The sequence below is a fragment of the Vulpes vulpes genome, chromosome X (genome assembly GCF_048418805.1).
Source record: "Vulpes vulpes isolate BD-2025 chromosome X, VulVul3, whole genome shotgun sequence".
Lineage (NCBI taxonomy): Eukaryota > Metazoa > Chordata > Mammalia > Carnivora > Canidae > Vulpes > Vulpes vulpes.
The window spans coordinates 74,792,527-74,810,986 of record NC_132796.1 but is presented as its reverse complement, the minus strand read 5'-3'; the positions used below and the strand labels follow the sequence as shown (position 1 = coordinate 74,810,986).

Genomic DNA, 18,460 nt, shown 5'->3' with positions numbered 1-18,460 from the left:
CTAAAAGTATAAAGTAACAAATATAAGGCCCAGGAAGAGAATACCAGACCCCAGAGGAAAGTCTCTGTGGTTCCTGACCCAAATGTTGAAAAACAGCCTAACTGGAAAACTGTCTCCATCCATGGGCTTTTGGTGGCCAAAGAAGCTGTGTAGTGACATTTCCTATCCAAGGTTCTGAAACCGCTCTGTACACCCACTGTGATCTATTTAAAGGAGCCAGTTCTTTTTAGAAAACAGTTTCTGCCAAGTTTTCTATCAAAGGAAAATCATAAAGTAGGTGAGATTCAGCCATAACTAAAAGGTAGTGGAAATTTTTCTAAGTGAAAGTTGATAGACTCACTGCAAACCCATTACAATGAATCATACCCTCCTCACTTCTCTGTATCCTAACCATTTTTTACTGATATCTGATATTATGTATTGGTTAATTTTAGAAAAATCTCATTTTTTTACTGGACTTGGACTTAGAGGGAGAGGCTCTCAGAAAGGACATCCTCTATCTCTTGGCAATCTGGTCCTGGCATTTTTCTTTGACCTCCTTTATTCTCTTAGCCCAAAGTTCAGTATATTCTGCAGCTTCATCGTTATTTTTCTTAGTATGCTGTTTCTTCAGAGCAATGCACTGATATTTGTGTTGGAGGACATGTGGAATAACAAGATGCAGAATCTTGGGTGCTTCAATTCTAGGTTTCTTACCTTCTTTGTTTAGGGGCCTTCTCACAAATACTGGAGGACATCATTTTTAGAGAGACTGAAAAAGTTTGTGGATTCTGCTAGGTCTTTTAGGCCTAGGCAACGAGGCACAGCAGCATCAATGAGTTCAGGAATAATCTTTGGCCCCCTTTTTTTACAATGACCAAGTTGAGAACGCTGAGATTGGCACCCACAATGCAACCTTGAACAGATTTTTGCTTTCTTTCTCCAGTCCTCCTTGGTCTATAACACGAATGCCCCTTACTCAGCAGCAGGTGGATACAGCCATGGAACAAGACACCCTATTTCATAAGGAAGCCTTATTTGTTGTTGCCAACACTGATTCAGACCATGTAACCCTTCCATTCTTCACCCAGAGCATCATCAGAAACTTCTGTGCTTCTACATTTCTCATAAAAGGTATGAAGTTTGTACTCATTGTCCTCTTCAATGAGTTTCTGGCAGCCAGTAGCTGGGAAAGAGATGTTTATCTTCACCCTAAAGCAGCCAGCCTTCTGCCTCCAAAATGCCATGCAAAAGAGTTCACTGTAACTTTTTGAAAATTATTTTTTCAAAGCAATAGTTATATAATATTGAAAGACTTATTTTTTAAGATTTTATTTATTTATTCATGAGGCGTGCGCACACACACACACACACAGGCAGAGACACAGGCAGAGAGAGAAGCAGGCTTCATGCAGGGAGCCTGACATGGGACTCGATCCTGGGTCTCCAGGATCAGGCCCTGAGCTGAAGGCTGTGCTAAACCGCTGAGCCACTGGGGCTGTCCCTAATACTAAAAGACTTATTAACATAAAACAGCAGTCCTCTGCTCCCTCCTCCCGAGTCCTTCTTAAAGACAACTCTAAACTTTTTAAGCTGTTTCTTGTTATTTAGCATGTGTATTTTTTTTAAAGATTTACCTATTCATCTTTTTTTTTGGAGAGAGACAGAAAGAGAGAGAGAAAGAGGGAGAGGGAGAGAGAGAATGGGGGGGCAGGGTTGAGGGAGAAAAATCTCAAGCAGACTCCTTACTGAGCTTGGAGTCCCACACAGGGCTCTATCTTATGACCCTGAGATCAAGACCTGAGCCGAAATCAAAAGTTGGATGCTTAACCGACTGACCCACCCAGGTGCCCCTATTCATCTCCATGTTTACAAATAATATGTCATAGTTTTACTTCTTAGTTAGCCAATATTATACACTATTTATTGAGTTCCTAATATGGAAGATAATGACTAGTTACCTTCTCTTAATTCTTCAAATATAAGCTATACCACAGTTTTACAATATTAGGAATATTTACTTCCAAACTAAATAGTATATTATAATTTAATCTCCTTTCTTGTACAACTTTATAGTTTCCTTGGAGTTAATAATTGTCTCCTTTTTGCTTGAGGGATCTTTCATTTGACTTCTGTTTTCCATGTGAAGTAGCAGATAGTGTCATCTGTTGAGTGAGTGGGGAGGTAGTTGAAAAGGAAGTTTGAAATAGCCAATTTGGAGCTTGAGGGAAAGAGGTCATGAGTGAACACAGAATATGTAGGTAACATTGAGTGTTCAAATGAGGTAAGAGGTCATGAATTTATAAGTGATACCAATCTACACAGCGGTGTAATTTTTTTTTCCAACTGTGCTCAGGTATAAGAATGGAGGCAATAGACAGTTACGTTGATTCAGGGCTGAGTTTCCCGAAGGATTCAATTGGGAATAAAAGGACAGACAATGGAACAAAAGTTAACATATTAAAAAACAGAAGTTAGATGAAAGCTCTCTCAACTTCTTTCTACCAAACCTTTGACCCATTTATATCTATATTCATCTTTCTCCTTGGTTAAAATGAGGGAAAGAGTCCTTCTTACTGTCTTATATTATTTTATCTGCCTATGAGGATAATGAAGGACATGAAATTCCTAAACACAGAATCCAGTGGAATTATTGATTTTGAACAAAACACTAAGAATTATATGAGTTTGGGAAGGGAGGGAAAGAGAAAAGTGTGCATGCTTGCACGCACGCACACACACACACACACCAGGATAAAGCTGGAAAGTCAAGTCTAACAGTGAAGTAAAAGGTGAGAGAATCTTCTTGAATGGGGAAATATTGCTTGAGATGAGTAGTGAATATTTAGAATAGCTACCATGGAAAACTGATGGGAGATAAAGCTGAATAGGTATACATAAAAAGTCTTCCTAGCAGCTCTGAAGACCCCAGATTAGGCTTTAGACCATGCACTGGTTGTGGCACTGGTTCTAACAAAGGTATGATTTCCACTAAGAGTTCAGTTGTAGCATAGAAAGTGTGGTTAGATTGATCAAAGAATGAGGGGTTTTCTGGGCAGGTTTAGTGACAAGATGTGTCTAGAATTAGATGAGGATATTAGCAAGAGGAACATACAACAAGGTTTAGGCTGGATAAGAAAGGAAGCAATATCACAAATGGGTCACAAGGCTTCTCACTAGGCTCAACATGGAAATAACTGTACATTTTAGGTTCTAAAGGAAAAGGCTCAGGGGTGTTCCCATTACTCCTTTCAGTTGCAAAATAGAGTTATCTTTATATCAATAGTCTATTGGACTACTGGAAATTATTAATTTCCAAATAATAATTGGGCTTTTGGTTAATATGTACCATAGTGCCATTTGGGACTGATTGGTACAGAATTACTGTTTGTTTTCCTATACTGCTACTAGAGATAGTAGTCTGACTTCCTAGAAGTCTGATTCATAGCAGGGCTGGCTTCCTGGGCTGATTGCTGCAGGCTGTGAGTCAGTTTTATTTTCACATATGGTCTGGCCATTGTTCGTTTGTATATTTAGTCTATTGATTGAATCCTTTCTCGAACCTACATGACCAGACAGACTTTTCAAGAATAGCTGGAATGTTTTTAAAGAGCTGGAAATTGTTGTCTTTATTGCTAAAACTTAAATAAAAATGTGTCTAGTATTTAAAAAAATAATAATAATATGTACCATAGTACTAATGCCTCAGATCACTTTTTCAAAAAGACAAAATGTAAGAGTTGAAAGGGTTATGTCTATGGCACAATGAGGCTTTAACTCAATTTTTAATATTATGTAGTTTTATGATTATATAAGGAACATACCCTAATGTGGAAAATTTGAAAGTTACGTAAAAGAACTAAAAATGTCCTCTTATACCAGCATTCAGGGAAAAAATAACTGAATTACTTTAGCATATATATGTACATACAATTTTGTGTCATATTTAAATGCATGGGTTCTGGAGCTAGATGGGCTGGGGTCTTATCCCATAACAACCATTTCAATAGCTATATACAAATAAATAAATATGAGATTTTTCAATAGATATATGGGAGGATTTTGGCCACAGTCCTTGGTTCAAACTGAGTATAAAAACAATCCATTAAATAATTGTTGAAGCTGTGTCATAGATACATGGAGTTCATTATACTACTCTATCTAATTTTAGATGTTTATCACATTAATATTTTTAACAAGTTTAAAAATTAGTCTTTCTAATAAGTATTAAAAGGTCAAAAGAGAAACAAACCATTAAACATGGTATTAAATGTTTATATTGCTTATATTATGTATATATTTATTATTTATATATATTTATATTATATTAAAAAGGGTATTAAATAAGAAATCAGGATTAGACCTCAAGGAAACAGACTTTTTGTATCCTAAAAAGCTGAAGGCAGATATTTTGTCCAGGGTCATCTGGGTACTGCTCTGGCTCTTTCCCCAGTTGAGGGTGTGGCTTTATTAATGCGTTTGATTCAAGAACCAGAAGAGCCCATTGTCAGTTCTGAACATTCCCTTACCATATGTAAAAGACCCACAGCTAAAATCACCCTCAATATGGAAAAACAGATTTTTTCCTCTACAGTCAGGAACAAGATAGGGACATCTGCTCTTACCATTACTATTTAACATAGTACTGGAAGTCTTAGCCTCAGCAATCAGCAAAAAAATAAATAAAGTGCATCCATTGGCAAGGAAGAAGTCAAATTTCAGTATCTGCAAATGACATTATACTCTATATAGGAAACCTGAAAAACTCCACCAAAAAATTACCAGAACTAATACACTAATTCCGCTAAGATGCAGGATATAAAATCAATATACAGAAATCTGTTTCATTTCTATAGACCAATAATGAAGCAGTAGAAAAAGAAATCAAGGAATCAATCCCATTTATAATTGCACCAAAAAATATAAAAACCTAGTAATGAACCTAACCAAAAGGGTAAAAATCCATACTCTGGAATCTATAAAACACTGGTGAAAAAAAAATTTAAGATGACAGAAAGAAATGGAAAGACATTCCCTGCTTATGGATTGGAAGAGCAAACATTATTGAAATGTCTATACCACCCAGAGAAATCTACACATTTAATGGAATCCCTATCAAAATACCACCAGCATTTTTCACAATACTAGAAGAGACAATCCTAAAATTTGTATGGAACCACATAGACTCCAAATAGCCAAAGCAATCCTGAAAAAGCAAAGCTGGACGCATCATGATTCCAAGCTTTAAGCTCTATTACAAAGCTGTAGTCATCAAGACAGTCTGGTACTGGTACAAAAACACACACATAGATCAATGTAACAGAACAGAAAACCCAGAAATGGATCCACAACTCTATGGTAAACAAATCTTCAACAAAGCAGGAAAGAATATCCTATGGAAAAAAGTCTAACAAATCGTGTTGGGAAAACTGGACAGCCACATGCAAAAGAATGAAACTGGACCACTTTCTTACACCAGATGCAAAAATATATTCAAAATAATTAAAAACCTAATTGAATAGAAACCATCAAAATCCTAGAGAACACAGGCAGAAACTTCTTTGACCTTGACCATAGCAACTTCTCACTTGCTTATGTCTCCTGAAGCAAGGGAAACAAACGCAGAAATTGAACTATTGAGTCTTCATCAAGATAAAAAGCTTCTGCATAGTGAAGGAAATAACCAACAGAACTAATAGGCAGCCTATGGAATGGAAGAAGATATTTGTAAATGACATAACTGATAAAATCTAAAAGAACTTACCAAACCCAATACCCTAAAACCAAATAATCCAGTTAAGAAATGGGCAGAGGACATGAATAGACATTTTTCTGAAGAAGACATCCAGATTGCTAACAGACAACATGAAAAGATGCTCAACATCTCTCATCATCAGGGAAATACAAATCAAAACCACAGTGAGATACCATCTTACACCTGTCAGACTGAATAAAATTAACAACACAGAAACAACAGGTGTTGGCAAGGATGCTGAGAAAGGGGAACCCTCTTACACTGTTGGTAGGAATGCAAACTAGTATAGCCACTCTGAAAAACAGTGTGGAGGTTCCTCAGAATGGTAAAAATAGATCTATACTATGATACAGCAATAGCACTACTAAGTATTTACTCAAAGGATACAAAAATACAGATTCAAAGGGGTACATCCATGCCAATGTTTATAGCAGCATTATCAACAATAGCTAATTGGCAAATCGAACTCCAATAAAAAATATACAAAAAATAGCCAAACTATAAAAAGAGCCTAAATGTTCACTGACTGATGAATAAAAAAGAAATAGCATATATACACAATTGAATATTACTCAGCCATTAAGAAGACTGAAATCTTGCCATTTGCAACAACATGGATGGAACTAGAATGTAGTATGCTAAGCAAAATCAGTCAGAGAAAGACAAATACCATATAATTCCACTCATATGTGGAATTTAAGAAGGAAAACATGAACATATGAGAGGAGGAAAAAAAAGAGAAAGGGAAACAAACCACAAGGGACTCTTAGAGAACAAACAGGATTGATGGAGGGGGGCAGGTAGAGGATGGGCTAGATAGATGATGGGTATTAAGGAGGGGACTTAAAAAATATTTTTTTATTTATTTACTTGAGAGAGAGAAAGAACAAGCAGGGAGAGGGGGAGAGGAAGTGGAAGAGGGAGAAGCAGACTCCCCACTGAGCAGGTGGCCAGACTTGGGGCTAGATCCCAGGACTCTGAGATCATGACCTGAGCAGAAGGCAGATGCTTAACCGACTGAGCCACCCAGACACCTCAGGAGGGTACTTGTTATGATGAGCACTGAGTACTGTATCTAAGTGATGCATCGCTGGATTGTATTCCTGAAACCAATATTGTCCTGTATGTTAACTAACGAGAATTTAAATAAAAATTTAAACAGAAAAAAAGGAATACGACCTCATTATAGAAATTGTAAAAAACAGAGGAAACTACATTTATAATTCATCCATAATCTACCATTTTAAAGAATCAGTGATATAATTTTGGTATTTTTTGGACATTCATGTTCTTATAAAGTTTTGATGATTAGTAAAAATAATAAACAAACGTCCTCTTAAATGGAAGTTCACAGATTATTTATACAAGTTTTCTTTCTTTTTCCCCCCAGAATGGTGACATAAACTCTGAGGGTAAAAAAACTAATGTTGCAGGGGGAAAAATCAGCTATATTTTTGGATCCAGCAGGACTGTTCCCTGTACAGGCAGTGGCACTGGCAGGTATAAATTTATAGGGAACTAGGAACCAGGGTAAATCCATTTTAGGATATTCTACACCTGCTGCCACCTTATGAGCTTTTTCTCCTCATCTAAGTAAATCAGGACATTACAGTGTATGATCCTTTCCCCTCCAAGCCATAACACCAGAAATATCGTAGGTGTTTATTAGCATTGGGATGTGAAATACTACAATAATTTTATATAGGCATGCATATATTTGTAATATAAAAAAATAAGAATTCAAATAACCTTTTATTATTTGGAGGTGGTTAACTGATGGAAAATTGTATTTTGAAGTAAATGTAGGCCTTAATCTATCACATACTGCATTTGTCTCCATTACCTTTATGTTGTTACGTATTTTACATATATACATGTTCGATGTTAAGTAAATGATCTATTGGTTTTTCTTATTCTTTCATTATTGGAAAGTCCTCCCAAGTCACTTTTACTTTAGTTATTATATATTTTCCTTTTTTTTACATTTAACACTTGAATCCTTCTGAAATTTGCATTTGACGAGCTTCTCTTGTAAATGATACAAGCATAAAAATAACTACCACCATGCATTATTTGAGTACTGTGTACTGAGATAAGCATTTTAAATGCATTATATCATATATGCTTTAATCATTCTCATTGGAAATACAAATGATCAAAAGGCACGTTTTTAAAAAGAAAACCCCAAATCCCTCCACCTATAATTAGCATTTTTGTGAAAAATTTTCTATATATTTCATACGCCTATATGCACAGGTACATGTACAGGAATACATAGATGTATATAGAAATTGAATTATGCTGCTTTGCAACCTATCTTTTCTATTAAATTATATATATGGATACATTCATATCAATAAATGTATATTTACATTATCTTTAATGTGTATGTAGTAACTGGCTAAACTGACACATCTCAATTTACCTAGTTAACCTACTATTAGAGACAGGTTGTTTTCAGTACTTTTTTTTTTTACTATAAACAAAATGTTAACACTCTTAGGTATATATCTTCTAACACTTTCATTTATTTTCTTAAATTCTAGTGAAATTGCTAGATCATAGAAGGTATGTACACTGTACATTTTTAAATAGATTGCCAAATAAACCTCTGGAAATGTACCAATTTACATAGTGCATTAAATCATTTATCCCCACAGCCTTGCCAACACCACATTTTGTTAACCTTCTATAATCTGATAGGTAAAAACCTATTAGTTTATTTGCAAAGTGAGTTTGTCTATCAGTATTCCTTTTTTATAAGTATTTTGTTCATAACTTTTCATCATTTTGCTATTAGGACATTTATTTTTTAATTTCTGTGTAGGACTTGTTTATATATTAACAATATTTACCCTTTGTTATAGGTCACAGATTTTTTTTCCTAGTTTGTATTTTTTTTGCCAGACAGGTTTTTTGAAGGTAAAATTCATTACTCTTTTTCTTTACATCTTCAGTCTTCATAAAATGATTAGAAAATCCTCCTCAATCTCAAAACTGTAAAAATATTATAAATATATGTTAAATTATAACTGAATATACAAATTTTAAAGTATAAAATATTTTCTAGTACCTTTATAGTCTTTTCATTTAAATCTTTGATCCAGCTGGAATTTTGACCTAAATAGTGAGTATAGATGTAGGTTTATTAAATTTCCCTTTAAATGGCTAGCCCTGCCCAAATAACATTTATTGAAAAAAGCCATCTTTTCCTCCAGTCCATAGGTTTGAAATGGCTTTTCATCTTAAAATTCATAGTATATTTGGAGATAGTCTAGTATTTCGACAAAAAAAATAGACACTGTTCTGTTACATTGATCTGTTTCTATACAAGTACCACAGCATTTAATTAGTGTTATTATTAATTTTTTTTAGATTTTATTTATTTATTGAGAGAGAGAGAGCATGTGCTCAATGCATGAGCGGGGGGGGGGGGAAGAGAGAGAGAGAGAGAGAGAGAGACAAGCAGTCTCCCCACTGAGCAGGGAGCCCACATGATGCTCAATCCCAGGACCCTGAGATCATGACCTGAGCCTAAATCAAGTCTGATGATTAAGACTGAGCCACCCAGGTGCACCTAATTAGTGTTATTTCTAGTACAATTTGTATTTGGAAGAGCAAGGTCATTAAAATTATTCTTTAAAATTTCATCTGCAATTTTGGTGTTTCATGTGGTGTAAATATCTCATTTCTCCCTCAAATGGAATCAAAGTGATTCTTATAATGCTATTAACTGATTTATGTTCCAGGAGGGAAAGAAAGTGGTAGCACTATGGCACTGGAGACTGTGAATAACTCTGCATAACCCGTTATAAGCAGTTGTCTTTATGAATGTGTTTCTAGGTGGAAATAAACATGGAGAACCATTGTTGCATAACGTCACTTCCCTAACAGAACTTTCTACAGTAATGGAAATGTTCTATAGCTGCAATTTCCAATATGGTAATCATTAGCCACATGTGGCTACTGAGCACTTGAAGTGTGGCTAGTGAGACTGAGTAACTAAATTTTTAGTTTTATTTAATTGTGATCAGTTTAAATTTATACAACCACATGTTTATTGGACAAAGTACTTCTAAAGCATGATTACTTAAAAAATAACTGCCCTATTAGACTGTTCCATATTGACAGATAATAGATTTGACAATTACCTATTATCCTGAAACTATCATTTAGATAGAGATTTTCAGTTAAATGTTAAGGCTAACCCTGAGATCACAGTGGCAGTTCAATTAAATATATAATGAATGCCTCTTATTTTCATGGCACTCTTGCAGAATAAGGGACAGATAACATATAGCCTTCAAGAAGTTTAAACTTTAGTAGAGGAGATAATGTGATAAATAACAATAATGGTTTCAGAATAAGGTAAGTACTATAAAAGAAGAATCAACAAAATGTCAAGAGTTCCAAGAAGGAACTCTTGGAAATTCTTTTGGCTATGGAGCATGAAAGATAAATTAGGGAAGGCTGCATGAAAGAGGTGTCACTTGGGGATCCCTGGGTGGCGCAGCGGTTTGGCGCCTGCCTTTGGCCCAGGGCGCGATGCTGGAGACTCAGGATCGAATCCCACGTCGGGCTCCCGGTGCATGGAGGCTGCTTCTCACTCTGCCTATATCTCTGCCTCTCTCTCTCTGTGTGTGTGTGACTATCATAAATTAAAAAAAAAAAAGAAAGAGGTGTCACTTAAACTACTTCCTGAATATGATTTGTTCTTAACAGACAGAGAAGTAGAGATGGGAGAAGGAGAAAGACACTCCCAAGTTAAAAGAATGGCATAAGCAGAGATAGAAAGTGTGGATAACAAAAGTTATGTTGGATAATGATGAGTGGTCTGGTCCAACTAGATCATCATGTGAACAGGAAGGTACTTAATGTATCAAGTAATTATAATTGTTATAAATTCTTTCAGATTCAGTAACAATCCACACCACTTAATATACACTCACTAGATATCAATACTCTTAAGTCAAGGACTAAATGGACTTCATTCAGGAAGACGAGACCTAATATGCAGGATATAGTGAATTGGAGAGCAAGCTAAAAACAAGAAGAGAAGAGGCTTTTATAGCAGAGGCCAGGTCAAGAATGGAGGGGAAGGGAAGAGAGGGGAAGGAGAGAAAGGAAAATAAGAAACAAAAGAATCTAGAAGACTTTACAGGGAGTGGTAGCAATAGGAATGTAAAGGAGAAAACCTATTCCAGAGACAGAACTCAGGGCATTTAATAAAAGACAGGACGCAGGAGGCAGGAATGGATGAAGCATTTGGGAGTCACAGATGAATGATATCGAAGAGAAGGGGGTGCTAAATTAGTGTCTGAATACTTTTTATTTGCCAATAAAACACCCAGCTAGAAGAATAAACAAGCTAGGTAAAAAGCTTTGAGAACTCAGGAGGGAAGCCAAGGTACTGCTACATGAAGAGGTCAGATTAAAGGAGGAAAATAAAGCAAGAAGCCTAAAGCCTGGGTCCTTGGCACAGAGAATATATGTTAAGGTTATTTTATCAAAGATTTGGAGCCATGTCTGTGGCTGGGGAAGGCCAAGAGAAAATGACCCACAATGGACTCACCCCAATGCCTTCAATCTCATTGGGAACCAGTTCAAAGTGAACCAGCCCAGAGTTTGAATTTGTGATAGCTTTTGTCAAATGGACCTGTGCAGTACTCTCTGCATCAGGTCTTATATTGGCCAGGCATATTTTACCTTAGCAAATCCTTTGGCACTGACAGTCCAAGTCTAAACTTATTAAGAAGCTTACTTTCGAGTCCTAGCTCAGGATAATTAAAGTACACGTTGCACATTTAACATTTATTTCTCTTTATCTACCAAGTTAGCTCTGATCGTGACTTCCTGATATAGGCTCAAGAAATAAACCTTAGGGATTAAAGAGTGTGGGCTACTGGCTACAGCTAGAAACCAACCCTAAAAAGCCCCATTAGCCCATACCCTGAGGTTTGGTGATTTTTCTTACTTTATATCTTTTTTCTAAATAGTTGAAACTTGGGATTTTTTGTTTGTTTCTTCTGCTTGGTTGTAGTACATTTTCACCAAAGGGCTTATAGTACTTTTCAAATGAAGAAGGCAACATGTATATTCTAACAGTCCTGGCTGCAATCAGTACTGTCATGGTTACAGATATAGCCAAGTACAGGGGAAAAAATGTATTTTTCTCCTTTAAGTTTCATCATGCTGCAATAACCCGTCACAGAATCTATTCAGGCCATCAAACTGCACACAGTGATGACTTCCTTTAAGGGAAAGATGTAAACACACAATTCTGTTTTACCAAAGCATTTGATCAGTTCAACCATATTTTAATTCATTCCACTTTCCCCGGCTTTCCCCCTTCTCAAATGGCAAATGCTTTGCCCTGAGCCACTTCAGTGAACTATGCAACCCAATGTGATTGATAATATGAAATTTATTGTTTTAAATAGAACTGGAAGAGTCACTTCAAAATTCATCTCCTTTAAATGGCTGGACACTTCAATGCATGTCTTCTTAAGACTAAACAAAACTTCAATGGCTTTGTACCTGTGGCAACATTTGCCAGGTGGGTAATTTGTGCTACTCTCCAGGTAGCCACACCATCCTTTCACCCTGGCAAACGGCATATGCTTGTTTGGACTGTATCACCAATTACTTAATAAAGTTCTACTCAATTAAAAAAACATGTCTCAGGAAATGAATGGGTAAATCAAGACTCAGACCTGACTTTCCCTGTAAAAGCCACAGTCCAGGGGAATTCCTATATCCCCCATGCCTTATCTGTGCATTTAACCTCTGCACAGAGAGGTCCCAGCAGTGGTAGTCCCACAGAAAATGAAAATGGCCCATTGCCAACCTGAGTGAAGACTACTCAGAAATCTATAAGGGCAGCAGGGACCATACTGCAAAGCCTCGCTTAAATCCCCAGCCCTACTGCTCTGAAGGCCTGCCCTTGGCCTGTCAGGCTTTGGTCACCGCTTGCCCCTCCTTCCAACCAGCTGGAGCGAGAGAGTGGGCGAACCAGGAGCCTTTAGTGCCAAAGCCTTTTACCCACACGTCATAAATGCTTTCTATTTAAATCATCTGCTTCCACCGCCCGGTAATTGCAGGCTGTCTAGCCCAAGGCAGACCCCAAACTGGAGAGCTCACATGGTGAGCAGCATCAGGTCCAGACACTGCAGAGTCAAATAGCGTAGTGGCCCTATAGTGGGGGGTTACTCTGTGGACAAGGGGTAGAAAGGGTGAAATGGGTGCAAGTAGAAACTTCCCTTGAAGCCTCTGGCTGAGGTATATGTGGGATTTTCAATCTTCCTAGGCCCGAGGGTGGTTGCCTAATTCCTCTCTGTAAGTAAGGAGCACTGAAAACAAAACAAAACAACTGTATTCTGAGGTGCAAGACCTGTGGAAGCTTAAGTGCCTCCTACCATATTGAGAAAGAGCCCAGTAGTGCAGCATTGCAAGGGTACCACACTTCAACTCCTCAGGAAGAGCCTGAGGAGGGTGTCAATGGGGAAGACACCCCCAGTCCCCACACTTGTTCCAGATGCTTAACTTCTGCCTTCTGGAGGGGGCAGTGCTGCAACTGAGGTAGCCTTTCTGGGCAGTACTTGCCTGCTGAATTTGCAAAACCCCAGAGCCAGGTCCTTTTCTTCCTCTCAATTTCCTTATTTGGGGTCTGATGCCTAGCTGTACCACCTGTTCAGTAATCCACAACTTGGCTCCCCTGGCCAGGAAGAGAAGGATTTCTTCTTGGTAGTCTACAAAAGGTGAGATTGAATATACTGGTGGAGGGTAAACTATTCCTGAATAGACCTCCCCCCCCCCCCCCCCCACACACACACACAAAACCTACCAGTGATAAGTCCCAAAGTAGCTTTCATCGAAAAGGTACTTCTCCAGCATTTCAGCCCAGCCACAACTTTTGTGGGTGGCGTATAGAAAACCTTAAATACCTGTTTACTAATGTTTCCCTCCTGGGCCCCTGGGTCCCACAGATGGGGAGGGGAGTGGCTCCAGGAACCAGGAGAAATCCCTAGATCAGGGAATTATTATAACATACTTCCTTTGCCATTTCTTTGCCAAATCATTTTTCTTAGACGTCTGACAGCAAGTAACAAATGAAGTTCCTTGCTCCAATCTCAGGCTCAGAGCGACAAGGCAGGTCACACTGGGTGGCTGTCCCTCCTCACGCTCTTCTCCCTCTCTGGGGTTCCTTCCCAAAAAGTCTGAAGCACTGCTTAGCGCAGGTCGTCCTCTCCCCTGAGCAATGGTTGGGAGAGGATCACTCAACCTGAGAAACTGGCTCAAAAGGAAGCAGGGATTTCTGTGGGCAGAGGAGATAGGGCATCGCAGAGTCTGAGCTGGGGTCCCTTCTGGTTTTCAAGGCAGGCGGGCATCCTTGCTTTCAGATCACCTGAGCTCTCTCTTGTCCCCTGCTGGGAATCCCCAGGAGCTGGAGCTCATCAATGGGGAACCCCTCCCTGCTTCGCCTAGGAGACGCCTTGAGTCCTAAATGTGCTCTGGTTGCTCTCCTGGCTGCAGGCAGAAACGTGGACAGAATCGGAGAGACGAGCCCAGTGGAAAAGCATCTTCCAGGCTACAAAGTTTTGCACCAGCTGCAAAGACCACAAAGATGTGGCCGCAGAAATGCAACGCACCGGCTCACCTGCACCTAGCAGGGATAGCAGGCTCCTTCTAGGCAAGGAGCCCCTGGCCTTGAGAGTTCTGGTCCCTAAACTTTCTGGGAGAGGTGAAGGAAGAGAAAGAAAACTGGCAAGTGTTTCCAGGAGCGGGAACCTGGGCTGAAGGAGAGAGAGAGTTTCTGTTGGTTGCAGCTTGCCTGCTCCCTTCTGTCACCTGAGAGCCTAGCACATTTTCTCCTCACCAGCCTACTGTCCGGTTATGCAAATGGGCATTACCTGTCTGAGTCTTGCATAACAGCGGGCGACGTCCAGCAGGGCTTACTCATGCAGTTCCATGTCTGGAGCAATGAGTCGCGGTCCAGGGCGAAACGGAGAGCTGGGTTCCAAAGAGCGTGGGCTTGAGTTTCCTGGGCGAAAAGGGAGGCTACCCAAAGGCGATCAGAGCTGGAGGCGGCTTGGAGGAAACGGTATCTTCTGGAGGAGTGGACAGAGCAGCCCCGCCTGTTTTCTCCACTCCCTGTCCTAGCCAGAAGATGCTAGGAAACTTCTCACCCAGGGAAGATTTCTAGAGTTCAGCAGAGCTTTTGTAGACTTCAAGGGGAGTTGGAGAGTGAGAAGCTAAAAAGGTTTCCTAAATTACTCTTCCCCTTTGCTAGAACGTCAGGTGCCACCTCTCGGCTCTGTGACCAGAGTCTTTGAAGTCGCCTGCCTCTCAGCCTCTTCCTTTGCGACTTTGCTTCGGAGCAGCGGTGCTCTAGCTGCACCTTCTCTTGGCCAAATGATACACCGAGGGGCGCAGGTGCCTCAGCCTATAGCTCTCACTCTCCTCAAAAAGCATGCACGCTCTAAAGTGCAGCAGTCCTACCACCCAGACTGTAGTGTAGGCTTCAGGTGCGAACTCGGCCCGCCTCTCCCCGCCGGTTCGCTGCTCCAGGCTTTCCCGTGAACCCCCTCCAGCGGGTGCGCAAAAGCCTACTGGGTCCCACTTAGCTCCGAAGAGGGAGCAGCGCCTGGGAAGTGCACTCCACGCTTGCCTCACATCCTGCCACCGCTGTTGCTGCCTCCAAAATAATGCCTAGAGTGGGGGTAGGAAGGTAGTGGAAATCACCTAGAGCTGCGTCTCCATAGCTAACAGTTTGGTGCCTCCGGCTGACTGATTACACCAGGGAGGAGGTGGGGATTCAAGAGAACAGCTCGGGCACGTCACAGAAAAGGGTTGCTGCTGCTCCTCCTCTTCCACATCCCTTTGGATTTGGGAGCGCGAGGAGGGGAGGGAGACTGGGAAAGACTGCCAACCCCGAGTCCCCCATACCCTGGTTTTAAAAAAAAAAAAAAAAAAGGAGGAGGAGGAGGAAGAGGAGGAGGAGGACGGGGAAAAAAGCACTTCCCTCTTACCTTTCCTGGGAGAAGGAAAGCGCGTCCCGGCAGCGCCGTCTAGTGTCCGTACCAGAGTAGGCCGGAATATTGGGTTGGGGCGAGTGCTGAACATAGTGCAGGGGTGGAAGACCACTAGGCAAAGTTTTTTAGCCATCCTGGACCCTAGTTCCACCCACTGAATAGGTATCTAGCTCAACCAGCAGTTTACCTATTTGGTTCCCCCCAGGCCAGAACTTAATGGTATTAAAAATACAGGTCACCTAATTGTATTCATAATGAGAGTGTCCCAGTCCCAGAGAGAACTCCTTCCACCCTTCCCACGTTAGAAATCCCTAAGTCTCAGGGTTTTCCAGCCCTGACCATCGTACAGTGAACAGGAGGGTTCTAGGACCCCGAGAGGGGGCTTGAAGATAGAACATGGGTTGTGATTGTTCATGCTGCGTGCCTGAGGCTCTCCAGAGATGATCCTGACCATCTGTTCTCCAAGGTCACAGGGCCCAGGAGCTCCTCTCTTTAAGAGTGATAGAGAAGACGGACTGAGACTCAGAAACCGACAAGGTCTGAATTGCAGCAGAGGAAGAGTCCCGTTTCTGTTCCAGGTATCTCCCAAAGCATTCTACTCAGCTCATAGGCTCCTTGCTGATTAACACACTTAACAGAATTGCTCATTTAACGGGTCAGCTGAGTGCTATGGGCAAGCATTTGCTGTGGAGCTGTGCTTCTATTGGTCTTTCTCTGAGCTTTCTCCAGCTGTTCCCCTGAGGTTGCTCCATTGCTCTGTGTTGGCTACAAAGAATCAATGAGCCAGAGATGGAGACAGGGACCTAGAGGGAGCAACTGAGAACTCTGTGCCTGGCACCTGGCACAGATTTGGGCCCTTCCAGCCTTCTTTCTTGGTCAGCTTAGCTTCGGTCCATCATCCACTGGATTTTTAAAGCCTGAGCCTGTGCACAATTAAAGTTGCCGTCCCTCCTTCACCTCTCGTGCCAAGTTTATGCATTCTTTTTTTTCCCTGTGGGCCATCTCACCCATCATATCCTGGAAAACGGAAAAATTCTTTCTGCAACTGAGGTTTAAATTGTGGAATCAAGAGACGCCAGGTGTGGAAGGAAAAGTCCTTTCAGCACAAACCAATATTCTCTCCCAAGGTTTTGTTTGTTTCATATGCACTGCAGGGGAGGAGGGGAAGGGGACAATATTTTTGAAACTGGAGAAATATCCTACAGTTTCTGTTGTTCTGTAACAGCTCTTATTTTCATATAAAAGCCCATTCTTCTGACAGGAAGTAAACAGCCAATTCTCTCTTCGTCTTCACTATGAAGTTCATGTAAACTTCCCTCTGCCTGTGAGCTTGCCCTGCCAGTCCACCTCACCACTTCCAACTGACAGCCCAACCTACATTAATAATACTAATATTCAATACCATATGCTTTCAACCAGCTAGTGAGGGCATCAACACAGAATAAACACACACACACACACACACACACAAAGGAAACCACCATCTCCAGTCTTACCTCCCTGGTTGGGTGCCTGGTGCTTCCAGTCTAGCCTTTAGCAAAGCACCAAGCCCTCAGACCCTAGTCCTGAGCTGAGCAACTGGACTCTCGTGGGTGAGTCCTTTTGGCCAAACCATGAGGGCTCTCACTTACATTAGGGTGTTAAGGAGCTAGTAGTTGGAGTGAAGAGAGCTCATTGAGGATAGTAGCCAATAATATCCTTTGGCAAATTGTGAAGTAGACAACACATTAAAAAACAAAACATAACAAAACAAAAACAAAAACTCTTTCTTCCTGTCCTGTTGATTCCTCCTTCCACCATCTTTCTTTTTTTTTAAGATTTTTATTTATTTATTCATGAGAGATGCAGAGAGAGAGAGAGAGAGGCAGAGACATAGGCAGAGGGATATGCAGGCTCCATGCAGGGAGCCAATGTGGGACTTGATCCCGGGACCCCAGGATGACACCCTGGGCTGAAGGCAGGCGCTAAACCACTGAGCCACAGGCATCCTTCACCATCTTTCTATACCCAATTCTACCCAGCTTCATTCTAACACCCAGTATGCCTTTATGTATCCAAGTTCTGCCCCTCCCATCCCATCAAAAGGTACTCTCCTATGTACCTCCCATTCTCCCAGTCCTCTCTGCTGATGATAGTGGTTGGTTTTCCAGTGTGATAAATGACTAACTAGGCTTGCCAACCTTACTCTCCTGAGTGACATCACCCTCCACCAGAGATCTTAAGAAGACTTTCTATAACTGGGAATTTAAGGGACCATGGCATATCAGTGGATTTCCTTTGGATGGGAAAAGGGCTCTTGGTACGTACCAAAGAGGGTTGCTTGTTTGGCTAATCCCACTAGTCTGGTTTACAGTTAAATGAAGAGATCTCAAAGAATTTAAGGAATGTAAGAATAAAGAGTCCAAGCAGGAACAAAAGGCGAAGAAAATGAGGAAGGAACCAGTGACCTCTCAAAAACTATTCAGTGAAACTTGATGGTCTAGAACTTTGCTCCTCAAAGTGCTATCCATGGACCAGCAGCATTGGTGCACCACCTGGGAGCTTGTTAGGAATGTAGAATCTTGGGCCCCACTCCCAGAACTACTAAATCAGAATCTTCACTTTATTTTTTTAAGGTTTTATTTTGTTATTCATGAGAGACACAGAGAGAGAAAGAAAGAGACAGTCAGAGACACAGGCAGAGGGAGAAGCAGAC

General features: G+C 40.5%; 1 protein-coding gene and 1 pseudogene across 1 annotated transcript in view; both read right to left on the bottom strand.

Moving 5' to 3' along the window:
• Positions 1 to 15,812, bottom strand: part of IL1RAPL2 (interleukin 1 receptor accessory protein like 2) — a 1,296,043-nt gene extending 1,280,231 nt beyond the window's left edge. Inside the window, exon 1 of the mRNA XM_072744906.1 lies at positions 14,644 to 15,812. The gene's annotated coding sequence lies outside the window, so the exon portion shown is untranslated. The remainder of the gene's footprint in view (positions 1 to 14,643) is intronic.
• LOC112932061 (small ribosomal subunit protein eS6-like) lies at positions 431 to 15,898 on the bottom strand (annotated as a pseudogene).
• Between the last annotated feature and the right edge of the window lie 2,562 nt (positions 15,899 to 18,460).